General features: G+C 32.7%; 1 protein-coding gene across 2 annotated transcripts in view; it reads right to left on the bottom strand.

Annotated features, from left to right (window-relative positions):
• LOC140444919 (kelch-like protein 17) overlaps window positions 1-15,856 on the bottom strand; it is a 103,061-nt gene extending 87,205 nt beyond the window's left edge. For both annotated transcript variants that reach the window (XM_072536617.1, XM_072536619.1), the window contains exon 1: window positions 15,636-15,856. The gene's annotated coding sequence lies outside the window, so the exon portion shown is untranslated. The remainder of the gene's footprint in view (window positions 1-15,635) is intronic.
• Between the last annotated feature and the right edge of the window lie 4,132 nt (window positions 15,857-19,988).

Raw genomic sequence — 19,988 nt, 5'->3', positions numbered from 1 at the left:
TGATAAAGGTGAAATGGATTCATTTGACCAGAGACAAAGCATTAACTCGTATGTTATTTACACCACAATCTCCTTAAATCAAATAGAAGTTTTATCTCGATATGAATACATGGTTGAATTGGTTCGTCATCTAGCCGAACCCTGGCTGAAAGAACGATTGGGCATTACAACTTTACGTCGAAATCTTAACCAAAATATTAAAGATGTCCTTCAAATTTTCGAAGAAGTTGAACGTCCGTTACCCGAAGAAAAGAAATGCAAGGTATGTTTCCAATATTGTAACCAATGCCATCACGCTATATGTAGCGAACACCAAGGTAATATATGTACAATGTGTGCAAACGAGTAGTGTTTATGGACTTTATTTATATTTGTATCACTTACTTAATTAAAAACGGAACGGAAAAGTTATTCCGCATGCTACAATAGAATGTTCGAAAGAGGACTAAATGGAGAAGAAATACCTGCGGAATGGACACAAGCATACATCACATCCATACATAAGAAAGGAAACAGGAAAAAATGTGAAAACTATAGAGGAATTAGTATAATATCGTCGGTAGGTAAACTGTACGGGAAAATTATTAAGGAAAAACTAGAAACTGAAATAATAGGAAAAATTGGAGAAGACCAAGCAGGGTTCACAGTAGGAAAATCATGCCTAGATCATACGGACACATTAGAACAACTGATAGAGAAGAAAATTTCAAAAGGTAGACCGGTCCATCTGGCCTTTGTTGATCTAAAGAAAGCATATGACTCAATACCTAGAGTCAAATTATGGGAAGCAATGAATGATCTCGGAATCCGACAAACACTAATAAAAGCAGTTAAAGCACTATACAAAGAAAACAAAGTAGCTATTAAATGTGGAAATAAAGCCTACAATTCATTTAAGACGACAAAAGGACTTCTACAAGGCTGTGCTACGTCCCCTACTCTGTTTAAAATATTCTTGGAAAAGACACTCAAACCATGGAGGAGAAAGTGCGAAGGAATGGGCATACCAGTAAGAGACGAATACCTATACACCTTAAGTTTTGCCGACGATCAAGTAGTCATCGCACAAGATGAAGAAGATCTCAGCTTTATGCTCAGAAAACTAGAAGAAGAATATAAAAACAACGGAATGGAAATAAACTTAGAGAAAACCGAATACCTAACAACAGAAAACAAGAATATGAGAAACCTAGAGATAGACGAGGGAAGACAAATAAATGGAACAGATAAATTCAAGTATTTAGGAACCATAATATCGAACCAGGGAACAACAGAAGAAGATATAAACAACAGACTGAGACAAACAAGAAACTGTATAAGACAACTAAACTCAGTGTTGTGGGATAAGAACATTACGATAAAGACAAAAAAGAGAATATATAATACCCTGACAAGAAGTATCCTGACATATGGGTCCGAAAACTGGACAATAAACAAGAGAAATAGAGGTAGAATAAGAGCAGTAGAAATGTGGAGTTCCTGAGGAGAAGCTGTAGACTTACAAAAAGAGACAGAATTGAAAACGCAGAGATTAAGCGGAGAATGGGAGTGCAATCAGACATAATCGACTATATAGAGGAGAAGAGACTATCCTGGTACGGCCACGTCAGAAGAGCGGACAGAGGACGCTGGATAAACAAAATCACAGAATGGAGTCCGATTGGAAGAAGAAAGAGAGGAAGACCCCGAAGGTCATTCAGAGATGAAATCGACGAGGCTATGGAGAAAAGAACCCTGCGAGATGGAGACTGGAATGACAGGGAAAATTGGAGAAAACGGTTGAGTGAAGGAAGACAGTGAAAACTGTGGAAAAATCCTTAGTAGTAGTATCACTTACTAAGACTAACATTTTCTCCGTCTTTCCATAGTCCATCTTTCTAGGGTTAGATTATTATTGTAATCTTTAAATTGCAATGTCTTAAACTTTTTTAAAAAATTTTATTTATACAGATTGTGCAAAATCATAGTGTCACAAATATATTTTTAGAAAAAACTCTTTTAGTTGAAGATAATTCAGTGAAATTCTCTGCGGTAGGTTATAGATGCAAATCTAGAAACAGAAAATTACTCTAAAGGTATAATAATGAATACGATGTTACTAAAATCCGATTAGAAAACCTTTACAAAGTTTTCCTTAACCGCAACATACTAGATTTCAATCACGTTCAATATAAACTAAAATGAATAGCTCAAATATGCAAATGAACGCACTATTACCTCAAATATTAAATGGGTATTTGAGTGTTGTTGACCTTTTCCCCAAATTTCGCACCGTGTTAAATAATGAAAAGCGTAAAATACTAAAATGTTCGAGGTCGAGTTCATTCTTCCGCTCTTCCTCTATTTTTATCGTTCGTTGGTCTCAAAGGGCAACGTTTTTCAACAAAAGATTTATGTTTACGCACGAATTTTTCAGAAAGGTAGTTACAAGGTGAAGATAAGTTTACACAACACAAGTTCACTCAAGAAAAATTTGTATTAAATGTAACATTTTACAGGATTTTTCAGCGTAAGTTTATAAATTTTACATATCATCTGCGAACAGGGGAGTACAGGTCTCTTTTGAGATAACTACATTAGAAGAGAAGTTACAAATGATGCGCAATATTAGTTTTACCGAATTTTAGGTCACAATAATAAAGAAATACCTAAATAATTTTATAGATAACCCTATAAAGGAAAGATAAAAAAGAACTCCATTTGATGACTATTGTCGGTTCACAATTTGTTGATAGCTTACTACAAGTTTAACCCTAATTAGAAAACTGAAATACAGAGAGGATAGGTAATACGATATAATAGTAAAAACCAACCTAAAACTGACGGTTTAAGACGTTTTCAACTAACCCACCTTATATCTGAAGGAATACAATACCTTATTATAATCCTATTACGGGGGTATTTTGAATGGTTAGAAATGAACGACCAGTGTCGTAGAGTATATGATTGAAACATTTATTTGAACTAAATAAATATATTTTTTAAATTGTACTTATGTAAATTGTATTTTTTAATAAAACCTATTTATTTTATTAAAAATAAAAAGTTTCTTGCCATTTGTAAAAGATACATTTATTTAATGAAGGAAAAAGGCGCCAAAAATGTCGCCTGGCAAAATTTCCAATGTGTTTTAAATGTATCCATTATTTTCGAATCCGGAGAAAACTAATAAATATTTTTGAAAAATTTAAACGCAGAATGAAAGATTACATTATTACTCAGGGCAGAAAGTCCCTGAAAACTTCTATATTATTTATTTTAATATGTTATGTAACAGGGGTAGTAATAAAAGAAAAAATATAGTATAATTTTTAATTGAAAATATTGCATGCAAAAGAAACTTTTTATTTATTCTAAAAAATATTTCATTCTGTATTTAAATTTTTCAAAAATGCTTTTTAGTTTTCTCGGGATTTGAAAAAAAAAATGGATACATTTAAAACACATTGAACATTTTGACAGGCGACATTTTGCGCCTTTCCCCTTTAATACCTTACGATTACAACTATTATTACTTACCTTATATAATTACGATTAGAAAACTATTTAAATTCAAAATAAATAGGATCAACTTCGGAATCCGAGTCGTCTTGAGGGTTAATAATCTCCACGGTCGCATCAATTATGTTATCAAGATCCCACATTTTTTGTTCTTCTTCTATTACATGTCCTACTGCATCTTTCCAGTTTTGTTTTGTAATATGTTATAAAGACTCGTATAACAATTCACGTACAGCTTGTATTTTATATGACGTATTTTTTCTAGCCACATAAATTTTCATTTGTGCCCAAATGAGTTCAATTGGATTTATTTCGCAGTGGTAGGGTGGAAGTCTAAAGACTGTGATGTTTCGCCTTTCCGCCATTTTGTCAACTACGTATTTCTTTAACTTAGATTTGTGTTGCCGGGCAATTTTTAAAAGTTCTGCTTTTACCATTCCATCTTCGTAAGGCAGATACTTATTACGCAGCCAGTCAAGCATATCCTGTTTCTTCCACGCATTCGTTAGAAGTCTTTCTACTAGTCGTGAATAATAAGGTGCATTATCTAATACTATAATTGAATTTGGTGGTATGTGTTCAATCATTTGCTCAAAATACTCTTTAAAAACATCAGCTGTCATCTCCTCGTGATAGTCTTTTGTGCTTTTGGAATGAAATTCCAACAAACCATGCTTAACAAATCCTTTTTCACTGCCAATGTGAGAAATTATTAATCTACTGCCTTTACCAGAAGTTGGGGAGATACCAGTAGACCAACCTTCCATAAAGGCTTGCCTGGAGTTTAATATATTTTTATCTGACCAAATTTTTTTTAGAGTATGACCTGAGTTTACCCACGTTTCATCCTGGTAGAAGATGGGCCTTTCTTCAGCCCGGAATTTTCGTATGAATCTTAGATAATTTCTTCTCCAACATCATCTTCTCCTCCCGGTCAATCTAAAGTGATTTTCGGTCTGATTTCTCCCACCGGAAATTTAATTCTTTTAAAACTTGCCACAATTTAGTTCGTCCGATATGAGGCAAATTCGGGTCGTCTCTAACTTCTTGTAAAATTTTGTTTAGGTTTGGTATTTCTTTTTTAAAAAAAAATCCATGAATTTTCCTTCGAATACCATTTTTGGCAAATTCATCAATTTCAATAGGCTTTTTCCCTCTCTTTAAGTTTTCGTTTGTGTTTGGGTTAGCTATACCGTGTTTTTTTCTTTCTGATAGGAACCTATATAAAGTTGACTCTCCTACGCCAGTCATGTTGGCACAACTTTTGACTATGTTGCGAACAGTGTTTGTGGGATTCTGAGAAACCAGAGGATCGTGAACATTCAGGACAATAGTCTTCTCTCTTGGTGAATAGACAGACTTACTGACTGTACGCAACAGTACCGGTCTAAAACTTGATGATGAAGCCATCTCAAACAGTCCAACAAAACGAGCACGAGCGAAAGGTACGTATATGTTCGTAGGTATATGGAATAAAAATATTCGAGACGCTAATTACTGCCGTAGACGCGGAAACACCGACGAGCCGTAAATTACATGCGATCAAAAACGTACTAAACAAAAAAATTGTTTTCGTTCGTAATAACTTCACCCTTTTAAGTTAAGTTTCGAATATAAACTGAACAAACGAGGCACGTGGCCAAAGCATACCCATTATATTTATAAAAATCTGGGGAATTCCATCCTAATTATCTTGCGAATATTAACGAATAGTACCTTCGGATATGAATTCCAGGTTTTCTAGTAAAGTGATTAAACGCGAAGATTAGTATTGAAATATCCAAAGAGATAAGGTATTCTTATTTACAAAATTGTTAATGGTTAAATTCTTATTTTTATTAATATAATATAATTACATAACATTAGTCGTGAAAGTTTTAATTGTTTTTTTGCTAAATATATTAGTATTAAAATATTATTAATATTATATATAACAGTATTAAAAAATATTATATTATTATTTAATGAATAAACACCTCAGGAACGCCTATGGTTTACGACAGTTTTATGAGTTTGAGGCACATTTTGTGCTATCAACAATTTATGAATGGAGAATAGATGGTTACGATAGTTCTAATATATTGAGTTGGTTTAAACGTAGATAAACTAGCTCTAAGTTCAATTACTTTTTTTTAAATTATTTTCTGTCTGAACTGCGTATAATTAAACAATAAAGTGAAAACCCAGATATAAAAATTCTATAGTTGTTTTCAGTATTATGCGTTAGTAATCTGTGCCCATTTATTATATTATTAATTATTTAAATTTTAGATTTGACACTTCGTTGAGATTCGAACACAAATCTGTCAGAGTGCCAAGGCAGAATCATATCCACATAACGTCCGATGATCCGTAACTCCAAAGATAAGAGATGAATGAATAATCTGAATGAAACGCTCAGCCTCAGTAAATGTTTTTATTTATTTATTTCTTTTTGTTAAACTGAAAATACCCATCGATCTCCATTTATCAACAGGATACCAAACGTTCCGAAATGCCAGGTCCAATATTTATTAATGTCTATCCCTGACCTGACATGTTTTACCTTGAATAAGGGTATAAATTCTTGTATAAGAGATAAACCCGGAGGTTATTAAATATTAAACTAAATCGGTAGGTTGGAAAGGGATCCAGTATTAAAATGCGCTCCTCGTAAAAACAGTATTTTGGGTACAATATAAATTGGGTGGCGAAAAGGTACGGTGTTAATGGCGGGTAAAATTGGCCTGTAATTAGATGAATAATTTGGTACTTGAAGCGCTGCCAGTCAAATTTTGTTTAATTTTTTAAAACGTGATAAAATATTGAATAAAATTTATATTATGTCATAATTTACTTAATGATATATACAGGTCCAAATGGGCTGGAATAAATTAACAAATGTAGCTACTCAGTGTCAAACAAAAGATACCCATAACACATTCAAATGAGCATATTACTACTGAATAAAAAATAGAAAATTTCTATTAGACTCTCTAAAACTAATAAAAAAACATGAACAAACTGTTGCGTAACAATATTTAATATTTTTATCTTATTTTGTGTCATATTATTTTATATCACACTGTATATTAGTTTAAGATTTATAAAATTCTCTGTACCATCCAATAATCTGTACGGCGCCGATAACTTGCATTCAAATAACTTTCTAGACATAAGCTTCTAAAATCGTCAAAGAATTATAACAATGAAGGGATTAATGATTTCCAAATTATCGGTTTGAATCATTCGAAAATTCCCAAAATTAACTAAAATTGAAAAATACCCTTCTCAGGTAATTAATTTTACCAATGAAAGGAAAGTCGAAGGTATTTTAAATGTAAACATATCCGTTAGATACGTCGAGGGGGTCAGGGGGAGATTTCTGAATGTTAAGAAACGATTACGAGCCGAGTGATTGAAATCAGTTTGCATTAGTTCGAATCCAGCATTGGATGAGCTATAGGCTCCTGTCCGCGCTAGCCGCGCCTATATTAATAAGTTTTACTTAGTTCGTGTCAATATTGTATCACCGACAAGTTATCTAGTTTTATAGTTTTATAAAGTTTAGTTTCATAAATCAGCTATCTTAAGCAAGTTATCGGCGCTCAAAATACGTTGTAATTGTTTAAATAGACTTGTTAAAATGTTCTTTTCGAAATTTTCATTTGTCCCAGTTTTCTGGATGGTCCTTCAAAGAAGTATACAAAGTGAACCTATTTCCCTAAGGACAAAACTTGTTCCCAAGGGAAAAAACCAGCGACCTATGACTGGTGCGCGAAACAAAGGCGTTAGGTCAAGGTGTAAGGACAAACACACCTGCATCTTAACTCGATACACTTGAGACTGTGGTGGGAACATCTGGTTCTCTCTCATGAAACGAAAGAGGAGGGAGGCTGATCCAATTCTGCCAAAAGACAACTATGGTTTTAACGAATACATTGTTATTTTTAAAGAAAGCTTTATACATGGAGAGCACCCAGTGTACTTCAGGGAAAATCATAAGAAACCAAATTATCTTTGTTTGTCTATCCACAAATCTATTAGTGCAAATATCAACATACGACTTCAAATAATTCATAACAAAATGAGGCCCATAATTATTCTTAAACAACCGCCACCTTAGCGTTAACCTCCGATGGCGCGCCATGAAATGCTACGTAATCTCTACGCTACTTTAGGGAGTTGAAGTGTGGACGTTAACAGCAGCAACTATAAAGAAGTTAGCGGCTCTAGAAATGTGGCTGTATCGACGCATACTGAGAATACCTTGGACAGACAGATTGACCAACACAGAGGTATTAAGACGAATGAGAGGTGGAATTGTCAACAACTGTTAAAAGGAGGAAAGCGTCATACCTGGTCCATGTGTTCCGTAATAATAAGTACAGTCTGCTACAGCTTATCGTGGAAGGCAAGATTGAAGGTAGAAGAGGTTTGGACAAAAAGAAGAATTCCTGGCTGAGAAACTTGAGAGAATGGTTTCAAATACCAGAAGCTGCGAGCATAATACATTCGGCACAAAACAGAGAATCCTATCGTTTGATGGTCGCCAACCTTCAGTAGAAGACGGCACATAAAGAAGAAAGTTCCATGACTAAATCTACATCTAAAAAAAAATAAAATAAACTGAAAGTTAACAAAAATTTTCACCGAAAGCGAATATTGTTTTATGATCGGAAGTTAATCAAGCTTTTAGACGTATTATAATTTGTAGGTGGCAACATTGTGGAATAAATTAAGTTTCTCGAGATTGGGCTTACTGAGATTTTTGAAGGTCGATCTTGAAGGCAAATCCCGAAACAGGTCAACTCTTATGTTCTTCACGTGTTATATATATATATATATATATATATATATATATATATATATATATATATATATATATATATATATTGTTATGATGTGTTTTTTGTTTGAATGATGAGCAATGAGTATTTTTAATAATATAATATATAGGGTTTTTATCGCGGTTCTCAAAGAATTAGTTTGTAAGTACTTTTTTAAATTATCTTTATTATAACTATTATGAAATACACATATATATCTAACCTAGCCAATGTAAATTTAAAATAAACTATCTTTAAATTGATGTTCTTATAAAACTAATTAAATTCTATAGACAATGTTAAATTTAAACAAACTATCTTCAAAATTGAAATTGTTATGACATTAACTAAATTATATTAACAAAATTTTGTACCTTTCTTTCACTGAATGGCTAAATGAACTGTTTTCCACTATATATATTCTAATCACCACTGAAAGTCTTCGTACTTCGGTTATCCTTGTTTTTGTGAAATTTCTTTTTCCAATTATCAGCTTCTACCAATTTAAGATATAGTTTTCTTCACCAGCATTTATACACCACCAACCAAACCAGCAAACAGCATTTATATTTATTCTTCTTTTCAATATACCAATATCCAATTATTATAAGTTGATTTATACTAATCTCCAACCATAATATAATTTAATTTCTTCCAATATACCTTTTTTTATCTTCAATAATTATTTGTGTATAATTATAAATGTGCATTAAATTATGTGCATAATTTTTAATCTTCATTTAACTCACTATATTAAACAATTGGACTATCTCCAACTAACTTTCATATTTCTTATAAAACTGCTTGACTGATTTACTAAAACTGTGAACAATTGACTTCACTAATTAATTGTGTCTATCTTCTACTAACTTTCATAATAAACTGCTTGACTTCTGACTAAAAACTTTCTGACTGCTTGACTTTAGACTAAAACTTAAAAACTGCCCTCTTGAATCCAAATCACGGGTATTTATATCCTTTTTTCTATTCCAGAACCATCTGGTAAGAGATCATGTTCCAATCGTTCTATTAACTTCTATATAGATGTTCTCGAAAAAATATCTGTTCGATCCACCGCCATAATCATTATATCGAGAATGTTCGACTGTAAACAATGGTCATCTCCGCTGATCCAGAGAATTCCATTCTTTTCTATTAATAATTTTGTTTACATTTAGGCTTTTCAGATCAGAATAAACATTCAAATTAGTAACTAACACTCTAATTTAATAAAATACACATTTCAAACAATATAACCCCACTTATATTCGTAAAATTCTTAAAATGGCACTTAGGAATGGAGGGTATAGTGTGTTGCCTAGTCACATGGCTCACTTAAAAATATCTACAAAATCATAACTACTAAAATACAACTTTTTACAATTATTATATGCTAATTTCTTAAAATGCCCTCACATAAATATATTTTTTATAAAATTCTCTAGTATATAACTTATTTAAAACAACCAAATATCTAATATTATGTAGTATATAACTTATAAATTATTTTCTATAAACCCTAATTGTCACAATATATATATATATATATATATATATATATATATATATATATATATATATATATATATATATATAGTGTAGTGCGAAACATCCAACCGTGATTTGTTTTATCTTCTCCGCTTATTACGACTTCGCTTATAACGACCGACCGCTTTTAACGACGAAATATCACACAATATTAGGACCAATATATCACCAACCTAATAATTTTTCACCACCAAACCTGCCCCTAATGGGAGCGATTCCGCTGGGTTAAAATTTAAGGTAAAAAAATCTTCTTTTAAAATTTCACTGAGCTCTACAACTGAAATAAAAAAATTGTTCTTTGAAATTTTTACTAAACTTTGATCACCCTGATAATTTTGCATCCTAAACCAATCTTATTTGAAAAAGTTTCCGGTAGCTTAACGTTCTAGCCAGTGAAATTAGAAAAAAAAATTTAGTCTTAAATTCTACAGTGTTCTGCTAGGTTTTTATATTACCATTACCACTCTAGGCATTATTCACCCCTCAACGGCCCCTTATGGGAAGTCAATAATTCTGTTAGGTTAAAATATAAAGTGAAAAAATATTCTTTTACAATTTTACTGTCCTGTACTTATAACTTCTTCTTCTTCTTCTTCGGCTTTTCCCATTATGAGTTCGCCGTTTTCGTCCTCCACAGCACTCTATTCTCCCAGTCACCTTCTCTGAGGTCTCTATCTATCATAGCATTTCCGACGTATGTTTTCCATCTTGTAGCAGGTCTTCCTCTCCGTCTTCTTCCCGGCGGGTCCCAGTTTAATATTCTTTTCGGCCACCTATGATCTGGCATTCTTTGTACATGCCCGTACCACTGCAGGGCTCTGTTTTTCAACTTTTTTGTAACTGAGCATTTTACTTCCATTCTGTTCCATATTTCCTCCGTTCTTATTCCATCCGCCCTTGTGATTTGTAGACATCTTCTCATAAAGTCCAGTTCAACTGTTCTTATTTTATTTCGTATTGTTGTTGTCATTGGCCATACTTCCGCTCCATATAGGGTAATATTCATCACTATGCTTTAAAAGATCCTCTTTTTGTTTTCTTTGGTTAGGGTGTTGTTCCATATCACTCCATGCTATTTTCATTTCTATATCTTTCATACAAGTACCATCTCGGCTAATCATTGACCCTAAATACTTAAAAGACTATTAGGAGACTATTAAGAGTTGTAAGGCTTTTAAGTACTTATAACTGAAATAAAAAAAAGTGTCCTGTTAAGATTTTACTAAACTTTGACCACCCTGATAGTTTTTCACCCCTAAGCCAATCTTATTTGGAATTTATTACCACCCTAGTAATTTATCACCCCTTAACTAACCCATTTAATACCCTAATACCCTGTTAATCTCTACCTATATCCAACTGACAATAAATATAATATCGACATTAAATTAAAATATTAATATCTTTAAATTTTTGAAATGCTGCTTATATGTGTATTATTTTACTACGCAAAAAATCCAAACTAGCTGTTCTGACCAACCTGCAATTTCTATCTCATTTGAATATTCTTAAAATATTTGTATTGTTCGGAAGCTATTTTCTTGTGGCATTTTAAAGTAATTACTATTTAAATGGGAATAAGCCACAATTAAAGGTTAAAGTACGTTTATTGACGTTTCAATTTCCGCTTCGAAAATCGTTATAAATAAACGTACTTTAACCTTTAGTTGTGGCTAATCCCATTTAAATAGTAACTAAAATATTTGTCTCCTAAAATGTTTTCCAAGTAATATAAATTCCTTATGCTATACAACTAATCTAATCAGTATGTTTTGATCAATCTTTAATACCCCTCTTATTTGAATAATATTAAAATATTTAATACCTATTTTTCAAATTTTCAGGTACATAATAAATACAAATCGTTTAATATTTTAACAATACGTGCGGAAGGTGTCTCGACGTGCCCTTACAATTAGCTAAATATTTGTAATAAACATAATAAAATTATTGCAGTTTGAATATTTTTTACCTGGTAATTATTCTGTGACATTTAGCAATTCAATGTATTTACTAAAACTCAACTTGATTTTATATTCTCACGATTGGATTTCGCTTAGCCATGTACTCACGACCGAATCAGAGTCAATTTTTTAAAACAATTAAAATTTATAATTTTTGGAATGGAATAAGGTATTTTCATATTTATATTATTTAAACATTTGAAAAATAAATATAAGTTAGCATAGAGTAACATTTCAGAATGTTTTCAATTAGGGTAGTTGAGAAAAAAATGACTAGTCTGGTAAAAATATAGTAAAAATCTAGCAAAACACTTTTGTATTTCCAAAAATATTTTGCATTCAGCTAGCGTGAATGTGTAACTTGTGGAATGTTTCCCATTAACGGTGGCTTAGGCAGTCAAAAATTATGATGGTGGATCAAATTCAGTAAAAACCTAGCAAGCAATTTATACTTTCAATTACAAGTAGATTACAGTAAAATTGTAACAATAGATTTTTTATCACCTTAAATTTTAACCTATCAGAATTTCTCTTGACAATTCAATAAAATGCACTAAAACAATTTTTAATTTTATCTCGAGTGTGAATTATGATCAATGAATGATGTAGGTACTTTACTCTGTATTGTAAACGTTATTCTGGTTTCTTTTTTTTTCGTTATTGTTTTTTTTTTTTGGTTTACGATATTTGTACGTTTGGTATTTAATTCTACTGCTCTTACTATATTATTAAAAGCAATAAAGTAAATGAAAAAATAAAAAAGCCTGGCGGAATTAATAACTTCTCATAGAGAGTAGTTGAAGGGTGAAAAATTACTAGGGTGGTAATAAATAAGTACAAATCTAGCATAAACCTGTAGTATTTCGTATTTCTGAAGAGATTTTTCTTTTGTATTCAGCTAGCATAAATGTGTAGGTGGTGGAATTGGTTGTATTTGGTTAACATTGAGTAAAAACTAGCAGTTTCTTCAAATAGAAGTACTGAGAAACAAAGATATAGACAGACGAGACTTACGAATCATTATCAATCTGTATTGGAATCAAAAGGCCAATATAAAAATAGAAGAACAAAAGTCTGAAAATATAGATATAAAGGGAGGAGTAAGACAGGGCTGTGTTCTGTCACCATTACTGTTTGACGTGTACAGTGAAGCCATATTCCAGGAAGCGATAGCGGATCTGGGTGATGGAATCTCTGTAAACGGAAGAGTAGTAAGTAACATAAGATTCGCTGATGACACCGTCATAATGGCAGACACCCTGTAATCGCTACAAGAATTGGTAAATAGAATTAACGATTATTGCATTAGATACGGACTAAAAATAAATAAGAGAAAAACTAAATTTATGATTGTCTCAAAAACGCAACATGGAAATGAAAGATCAATGATAGAGTAAACCCAAATAGAAAAAGTAGAGACATACAAATATCTGGGAACCTGGGTTGATGACAAAAATGACCAAAGCAGAGAAATCAAAGTCCGAATTGAAACTGCAAGGCAAGCATTTGTGAAAATGAAGACAATGCTTGCCAACAGAGACCTTCAGTTGCATCTCAGATTGAGGGCTCTAAGATGTTACATATTTTCTATCTTACTATACGGAATGGAAGCTTGGACATTGAAGAAACAACACATAAGAAAAATAGAAGCGTTCGAAATGTGGTGTTACAGAAGAATATTAAAAATTCAGTGGGTTCAAAGGATTACCAATGCTGAGGTACTACGACGATTAAATAAGGAGATAGAAATTATGAACAGCATAAAAAGAAGAAAACTAGAGTATTTGGGTCACATAACCAGAGGAGAAAAATATGAGCTGCTGAGAATTATTATGCAAGGAAGGATCCAAGGAAGAAGAAGCATAGGAAGAAGACGCATCTCCTGGCTTAGGAACCTTAGAGAATGGTTTAACTGTAGTTCACTACAACTTTTCAGAGCAGCAGCAAAGTGACCATAGCCGTTAGGATATCCAACCTCCGATAGGAGATAGAACTTTAAGAAGAAGAAGCAGTTTCTTATTTTACTTATAAATAGATTACAGTAAAACTATAAAACAAAATTCTTTACCTTAAATTTTAACCTAGCAGAATTATTGACTTCCTACAAGGAGTAGTTAAGGGGAGAAAAATTTCTAGGGTGGTAATAAATTCGTAAGAACCTAGCAGAACACTGTGGTATATCATAAATATATTTTTTTTAATTCTGCTAACTTGAATATTAAGCTAGCGGAATCGCTCCCATTGGGGTAGGTTTGATGGTGAAAAATTATGAAGGTGGTAATAAATTAGTGAAAAGTTAGTGAAAAAATATGGCATAGGTTAAATTGGATTTCGCTCATGTGTCCCAGCTAGCTTATGGGTCCTCACAATATTGTCTGGTGACAACGACGACGAGCATTGACATGTTTACAAACAAATCGTAGGTAAGAAGCAATCGCCGCACCCAGCACCCTTTCACCAAAATAACGCTGAATGGAATTAGACTGTTTTCGGCAGTAATTTGCAGGTGGTAAGTGAGTACGAATACAAAAATGTCTTCCACAAAGCGAAACAAGTTTTATAATAGAACGTTTAAAGCTGATGAGCCAAAGGTAATGATTGCGAAGAGGGTCGATGTAAATTATTCGACAATATCCACAATTTAAAAAAAGATAAACACAAAATAGAACTTTTGTTCAATGTTTCAAAACGTGTAAGGGTGTAGTATCAAGCACAAGCTCACTGGAGCGTTTTTATAATGGTTTAAGCTTCAACCTACTCATGAAATCCCGGAAATGGCTCTATGCTTCTATAAAAGACAATTTTTTTGGCAAAGAGCTAAGTCTAATTGTTAGGCAAGTTGGATTAGATTAACCGTTTCACGAGTAGACACAATCTCGTCGCCGGAAAAATTATTGGATAGTCTTTGTCGATTAAATAGAGCGAGGTGACCGAATGGCAAACCTAAGTTTGGCCTAATTTGCTTGTAAAATTTAGTGACGACGAAATATTTAATGCAGACAAAACTGGGTTATTCTATAAACTACCGTTAGATAAAATATTATAATTTATAGTTGAAAAATGCTCGCTATAGCTGAAAAATGCTCGCTATAGCTGAAAAATGCTTTATAGCCGAAAATTTCACTTTATATTTTTTAATCAAAATCACTATCATTAAAAAAAGTTTCGACCTAATTTCATCATCAGGAACTATCGACGTGTGTATCCTAAAGTTATTTCTATGTGCCGAATTTGATAAGAATTTAATACTGATTATCTTTTAACATTAAATTTTAACGTCTCGTGTTATGTCAATGTTGCAATGGTTATAACTCATCCTGTATATATATATATATATATATATATATATATATATATATATATATATATATATATATATATAGTAGACTAGATTGTTTCAAATCAATAAAAAATAGCTTTATAATTATTATGCTCTAAAATTATAATATTTTCGGCATGTCCCTAAGGTAATTCTCTTAGTAATTAGCTGGTATAAACAAATTTATTTTCACAGTTAATAATCGAGTTTATTGGTAATTTATTGTTATCTTATGCAGTAAAAAATGAATAATTTAAAATATATATACATAAATTGGTATTTGTACATTAGTATGTACAATATTTACATTTTATGTATAAAAAATCTAATAAAACCTTAACAAAACGATAGATTTCTTACTGAATGTCATCAAAACACGCAATATTTATAAAAACAACAACCTGACTTCGCTAACATGCAATTTCTTAATATTTCTGTATGAACTCTACGTGAAAATTGAACTTTATCGACAGAAAAAGCCTTAAAATATCTTACCAGTATATCACTTTTCCAATCCTTGCCCTTTTTGTAACCTTACTCAAAAACAAGTCAATAAAAACCGAGTGACACTGAACCTAAAACAGCTGAACGTCAACTAAACCAAGGAACAGGAAGAAATTTCGGCGTTCAAATAAGTACGCATGTTATTTGCAGGAATAGCAGGAAAGGATGAGGCAAGTGGAACGGTGTAGTTCGTATAGATTTTGATACTTATGCTCTCTGTATTTATAGAACATGGTGAATATTTCGATATCGTTCTAAAAGGGACAATGTTGTTTATTTGCAGGATCGGACTGCGTTGCAGGATTTGTATTCATACAGGTTGCATAAAATATTGCTTGTTGATGAATTAAATAGTAGTTATAAATTGTGTTTTTATGTCGATTTTTAGGTACAAGGTTTAAGTCAAATAAAAGTATTGTTACGTCGACGGTCTCATTACTCCATTTATTTGCGCTAATTAGAGGAAAATTATCATTGCAGGCATGTGCCGCGTCACTTTTTCTTCTGATTCCTTAAGTAGTTCTAGTTTTCAATTTGGTTGGAGAGTGCCAATTAAAGTCAGTTTAACCCATTAGCGCCGAGAAAAGAAAATTCTTTTTATATGCAATAATTTTATTTAAAACTACGTAAAAACAACTTATTTTTGTTAAATTAAGCCGAAATAAAAAAAAATCTTTTTTTTTTGAAAAAAATTTGGTTCCATACGGGACCAATAGGCGTTTGGCAAGATCAAATATTGAAACAATTCATTAATTTGTCCCATGTGTATGAAATGGTTTAAAACATGAAATGCAAAGCCCAACGTTACATTGTTCACACATTGTACGCCCTTTTGAACTGCAAACTTGGCGCACCTCTTTCTTTTGCCCTCAGGTACAGAGATAATCCAATGATCCTTGCAGTCAAACCTGACGCAGTCAGACACTCGAAAATCACTTCCTGCTGCTCTACCTATTTTTCCAGTTCTTTTAGCGGGGACTTTATATGTCGTTAAGTAGGTCTAAAAATTGAATGAATCGTAAACATTTTCTGAGTTTTGTATACAAATACTTTTACCTGACAAATACTTCTTCTAAACTCTAAGAGACTAATATTCTTTCCGGATTTCCTACATATCGTCGAAGCATTTTAAAGAGCTGCGTCTATGAGGTACGTAAATATTGGCTAGTACCATTTTTTGGAACGTATGCCGGCTCGGTAACTGAAAAAAAATTACCCATATATTTTCATTTATATAAATATTGCTCTTTATTTCTTACCAAGATATATTACTGTCCATGAGATCAGTTCCTCCCATGCTTTTATTATACTACGAAAGAAGATATGGCCTAGGTACTTATATTGTCTTGTTATCCTTTTTGGAATATCTTTCCACATTTTTGACCAGCTGAATACCAAAACATGTGCTTGCAGCTGTTACAACTTTGTTGTCCCTCCAGCGAATATATTAAACACCAGTCTCCTTATTCAATGTTGAACAATATTCCCCTTGTGCCCTCTTTTCCGTCGTCTTTTTGGAAACAAGTGGACAATTTCTAGGAATTCTATTATCCCTTACAGTACCTGTAACCTCGTACCCATTAGCTTTTAGAGTACTTAACAAGTTTGTACTGGTAAATAAATTATCAACGAAAAACTTGTATCTCAGAGATCCTTTGTCGCCCAATTCTTCGATCATCTGTACCATGGGAGCTGCAGCTTTTCCGAAATATTTTTGATATTCTTCATTAGATCTAGGATTTTTTCCCTGATATACTTCAAAGTATATCAAATATCCGCTAGGTGTATTCATACACCACACCTTATAGCCAAACCTTATAGGCTTTCCTCTGATAAACTGTTTGCATCCGTGATGCCCAAAGTAGCGTATCATCGATTCTTTATAAGATATATTTTCTTCTGGGAAAAATGAAGTAAACGACAAATTTGTAAAAACCTGTCATGTCTCATGGCATCAGACACCAGAATATTTTGCATGTTAGCAGTAGCTTCTTTTAGATGGTAGCTTATTATATCCGCTTACTAAGAGAATTGTCATAAATACTTTCAATTCAGGAGGTGTCACGTTAGGGTTCGGTTGATTGATCAGTAGAGAATATTTTGTTGTTTCAGACACTATCATTTCTAGCAACTCATCAGTAATAAATAATTCAAACAGTTGCACACAACTCATCTCTGAATATTTACTGTAATCCCCTTTTGGAAAGTTGCGCAGCGTATAATGAAGGTCTCCGTCAATATAAGTTGTAGGTTCTGGCAGATCAATTACGATTCGGGGATTTGTATTAGTTTTTATTTCATAAGAACTATTTACGTTCTACAAATCCTTATCATAGCTTGCTTCTAGATCTGATTGTACACCTCCTAGACGTTTAGAGTCTGCAAATACAACTTCCGCACCTGCACGAAGTTGACGAGGATTCAAGTTATCCGGGTCACCATCTTCGTCTTCATCACCTGAATCCTCATCCGTAAGGAAATTTGATTCAGGCGGCTCAATAAAAATGTCTGTTACATCATCTTCTTCATATGCGATATCTAAAGCTTCCTGTCGTGTAATTCCACTGAAATTATAAAAAGATATGTTTTGACTACATAACCACCTAGTGGATCCATATGGGTACAGCAATATTTACATAAATTTTTAACTGCCCCTTGTAATTTTGATACAAAAATATGCACACTACGTTATATTTTAAGATCTTTTAAAATAAGTAAAGTTGATTTGATCCTAGTATTTTCAAAAAAGGTACTGAAAATTTACTTACATAAATCGAATGTCCATTATCAAACACTTTTTACTTTATACTATATTAATACTAGATAAAGACGCAAAGAAGAGAGGGCTAGTAATAAACCAAAGCAAAACGAAATACCTCAAGTGTTCAAGAGAGAATACGAACATAGAGAAAGAAATTAAGCTTGGTTTATATACATTTGAAAGAGTACACCGTTTCATATACCTGGGAGTGATGGTGAATGACAGAAATGATAGAACGGATGAAATAAATTAACGCATCCTACTGGGTAATAAAACCTACTGGAACTACCAAAAATTTCTGAAAGAAAAGCACATTAGTAAGAAAACCAAATTAAAAATTTACAAGACTGCAATCAGGTCAGTGATCACCTATGGTGCAGAGACGATGTGCCTAACACAAAAAGATGAAATGAGGTTGGAAATCTTAAAAAGAAAAATAATTCGACGAACAATGGGACCGGTGAGAATAAGTGTAGGTGAATTTAGAAGATTAACCAATGAAGAAATTAAAGAAGTCATCGAGGGTGAAGACATAATCAAGTTCGTGAAGACGCAAAGGCTCAGGTGGCTGGGACACACAGAAAGAGCTAACCCAGACTCTACGCTAAAGCGAATAACTGGATGGAGACCAACAACAAAGAGACCAAAGGGGAGACCCAAAACAAGATGGAGAGATCAAGTCTTAGGAGATATAAAGAAGCTGAGAATCTACAATTGGAAGGAGCGCTGTAAGGACCGGAAAGAATGGAGGAAAATTGTAGACAGGGCCAAGTCACACACGCTGCTATTATAATAAAAAAAAACAACAGCGGACTGATTCTCCGCAATAAGTGAATCAGAGAGCCCAAAAGGGCGGCAAATACTCCGCCAGGAGTGAATAAGCCATGATGATGATGATGATGAATTCTAAGAATATGACATTTTTAAAAGTTACGTTCTTATGATACAGTGTTGAACGAGTAGTACGTTTTTGATTGAGCCTTTATTTATAAAATATAATTTTAAAATTATTCATTACAGCCTGTTTTATTTTTATTAATTTTGACCATCCACTTCAAAAGATACTCAGTGTATATTATTGAACCCTCTCCTAGTTCTTCTTTGGTTAATATAAACAAAACATGATATTCTGTCTTAAATAGTTACAAAATTTGAATAATTATAACCTATGAAAAACTAAAGGGCTCTATTCACATGCGGATCTGTCCGGCGGACACATTCGACGGACAAATCCGTTGTTAGCTATATAAAGGCAGATGTTTCTCATACAAATTCGTTGGTGCTATACATTCATGGACAAATCTCTCAGTTCTACTAGTTTCCGCGTTGTGTGTTTCCACTGTGCTATGCATAATAAAAAGAAAGAATATCATAAATGATCTGCACCTGGGCAAATTTCTTGGCATTTTTTAATTAATCCTTCATATGCGTTTTTTCGCAATTGCTTGTTACAATAATCTTTACTTTTTACATTCCACAAGCATGGCTTCAACGTATACAAGAAAATAAAACTTTATACTATCGGGCAAGCAACGACAGCGAGCAAGACATACACGGCGTACGCATGGATAGACACGTGCGGA

Source organism: Diabrotica undecimpunctata, chromosome 7 (genome assembly GCF_040954645.1).
Source record: "Diabrotica undecimpunctata isolate CICGRU chromosome 7, icDiaUnde3, whole genome shotgun sequence".
Taxonomy (NCBI): Eukaryota; Metazoa; Arthropoda; class Insecta; order Coleoptera; family Chrysomelidae; genus Diabrotica; species Diabrotica undecimpunctata.
Note: the sequence above shows the minus strand (reverse complement) of the source record. Positions and strands in the feature narration are given on the sequence as shown.